Genomic DNA, 3114 nt, shown 5'->3' with positions numbered 1-3114 from the left:
TGGAAGTTAGCCTTGCAGCTTCCTGGGGTGCCTCACGATCCCTGTCTATTCAAAGGCCTGTCCTTGTTCTTCATTTTATAGCTCTTACGGCCTCTTTCTGTTTGGGTGGGGTTGGCTGTGCAGGGGACTCAGGTCTGCTTGCCACCTAGGTCCAAGCAGGGGAGAGTATTAGGGCCAGCAGATAAACTAGGAGTGGAGCAAGTCTTTAGGACATCTCTTGTCCTCTTGCCTGAGGGCAACCACTTTAACTCTTTGTCCTTCATGATAAACTTCTAGTGCTTTTTCTTGATTTATCTATTTTACCCGTTACAGATATGTACATATTTCCTGCAATGGTAGGCGACTCTTTCACACATTTACACATCCCGGCTCCTCTCTTTCATCTTCCTAATATAGTGTGTGGGTTTGTATGATCCTGCAATATCACCGGCCCCAGAATATGTACGTGTATGATATGGTTACATTTCTTTTGCTCTCGGGCTTTTCTCCATCCTGAGTTTCTACATTTCTTTCTTTTTCCTCACGCCTGGGCCTCGATCCTCACCTCAGTTTTTCTCCCCAAACCGCCATCATCTCTCCTATTCTATCTGGCACCTTTCTTCCCAGACATCTCTTGTACGGAGTCCTCTGTGGAGGAAATACATTCGTTTAAAAAAATAGGCACTGGCTGAGTGCGGTGGCTCACATCTGTAATCCTACCATTTGGGATTACAGTGCTTGAGCAAAGTCTTCAGCAAAGTGCTTCCTGTCCCTGAGGGAGGCGATGTATGAACCCTAGGGTAGGTATGTGAACAGGAGCCTGAGCATCTGATTTGATGTCCCATTCTCTAAGCCTAAGGCAGTCCCAGCCCTCCTCTAAGTCTCTGTTTCTCTGACTATAAAACTGTGAAGAAAGGCCTGTCCTTCTCTCCTTCCCCTATATGCAGTTTAAGACAAAGTTTTTAGCCATGCAAGGCCTTGGGAGGCATACTAATGCACTTTTTAGAAGGATTTAGTTTCAGCTCAAATGGACTCTGTAATTATTTCCCAGTGACGAAGAGTTCCTGTGTGTAGCCTGAGACAGCTCCCTTCTCTTTTCCTGAGGGAGTCAGCACCGGCTGACTCAGGATAGGCTTTTTCACAGACTGTCCCCGCCACTGTCCTCCCACCTCAGGTCTCTTGTTACTGCCAGAACCCTTTAATCCCACCCTCCATCTGGGCAACAGATTAAAAATCCCCACACAATGCAAAGAGCCACTGCAGATGGCTGTGCACCTGGGACTCCTGAGCCACCGGGCCACAAGGCCTGGCTTTGGACTTCCCTGCTTGGCTGACCGCCTTGGAACCTCCAGCTCATCTGGCAGGGAACTGTAAAGCTGGCCCCTTTTTAGAACAACCTGCAGCCCAAGTCCACACTGCAATGAGATGGAGGTGTTAAATGGATGTATGTAACTTAATATCTGGTGAGTTAGTCCATGCTGAGCACAAAAGAGATGCAAGTCCAGCCACTGCAACCCTATGTGGCTGGCATTTACAGTCCTTCTCCTTTTTCCACAGCTACAGCTGCACACAGTGTCTCCCCCGTAGCCCTTCTCAGCAACCCATGGGGAATGTTTTCCATGACTTCCCAATATCTGAATCTCTTCCTCTCTTTGTCCTCTGGGGAGGAACCTGGGCCCAGATGCTTCCAATCTCCCTTTCACACAACAGTCATAAAAATGTTTATTTTTCAAAATATAAAAGCATACACAGAAATGTTGTTCTTTCTTGGTGGCTTGTCAGGGCACTTAGAATACAACCCTAGGGCCACATGCAGTGGCTTACCAGCCCTTTGGAAGACCGAGGTGGGAGGATTGCTTGAGCCCAGAAGTTCAAGACCAGCATGGGCAACGTAGTGAGAACTCATCTCTACAAAAAAAAAAAAATTAGCCAGGTATGGTGGTGCACGCCTGTAGTCACAGATACTCAGGAGGCTGAGGTGGAAGGGTCACATGAGCCCAGGTGATCGAGGCTGCAGTTGCTGTGATCATGCCACTGCACTCCAGCCTGGGCGACTGAGAGACTCCAACTCAAAAAAACAAAACAAAAAACGACCCCAGCTTGTTCCTGAGTACTAGAGGGATGTGGCCCTGTGATCCTGTTCACCCCACCTGCTGCCCTTGTCCCAGCCGCCCTGCCAGCCCTCTGTCGTCCAGGAGCATTCCCCAAAATTCTGAGACTGTTTCTCTTTCTTGGAGTATTTTTCTCCCCATGCTCAGCCTAGCTGGTTCCTAATTTTTCAACTTTCAACTTAAATGTCACCTTGGAGACATCCTCAGTGATGTCTCTGCCTGAGATAGCTCCCCAAACACCTTTACTATGTGTCGTGCACATAGTAGTTGCTTCACAAATACATGTAATGTTAAAGGAACAAGAGTCAGGAAGTGGATACAAGTCATTTCCTGAATTCGGCACCTGTTTTAAAGCAGTGGTTCTGGGCTTTTGGGCATATCAGAATCATCAGAGAAGTTTAAATAAATTCCCCATAGCCATTAAATCAGAACCTGAGGGAGGGAGGGAGACTCAAACACCCGTATTTTTTTTAAAGTCCTTAGGTGGTTCCAATGTTCAGCTGAGAACCCAGTATTTTGGAGCAGTGGATCCCCCCCCACAAAAAGTTTGTTCCAGGGTGGTTAAAAAGCTGCCTAGTGGCTGGAGGGGGAGGCTCAGGCAAAAAGCCCTGCTACTTTGAGAGGGGCCCCTCAGAAGTCACTGGCCTCCTAGTCATGCTGGAGGGTGAGTCCTTTTTTCTTTTTTCTTTTAGATTAAAAATAAATAGTTTATTTAAAAGTAAGTTAGAGGCCAGGCTCGGTGGCTGTAATCCCAGAACTTTGGAAGGCCGAGTTGAGTGAATTACCTGAGCCCACAGGTTTCAAGACCCACCCGGGCAACTTGGGGACACCTCCTCTCTACAATAAATCAAAAATTAGCCGGGCATGGTAGCGCTCGCCTGTAGTTCCGGTTACTTGGAAGACTGAAGTGGAAGGATCGCTGGAGCCCAGCAGGTCGAGACTGTGGCCAGGAACATGCCACTGCACTCTCTAGTCTGGGCGACAGAGTGAGACTCCAACTCAAAAAAAAAAAAAAAAAAAAAAA

At 47.7% G+C, this 3114-nt stretch overlaps 1 pseudogene; it reads right to left on the bottom strand.

Annotated features, from left to right (window-relative positions):
• Positions 1–2738: 2738 nt before the first annotated feature.
• LOC103256049 overlaps positions 2739–3114 on the bottom strand; it is a 1029-nt pseudogene continuing 653 nt past the window's right edge.

The sequence above is a fragment of the Carlito syrichta genome, unplaced genomic scaffold, assembly GCF_000164805.1.
Source record: "Carlito syrichta isolate Samal-C Ts95f unplaced genomic scaffold, Tarsius_syrichta-2.0.1 Scaffold288873, whole genome shotgun sequence".
NCBI lineage: Eukaryota > Metazoa > Chordata > Mammalia > Primates > Tarsiidae > Carlito > Carlito syrichta.
Note: the sequence above shows the minus strand (reverse complement) of the source record. Positions and strands in the feature narration are given on the sequence as shown.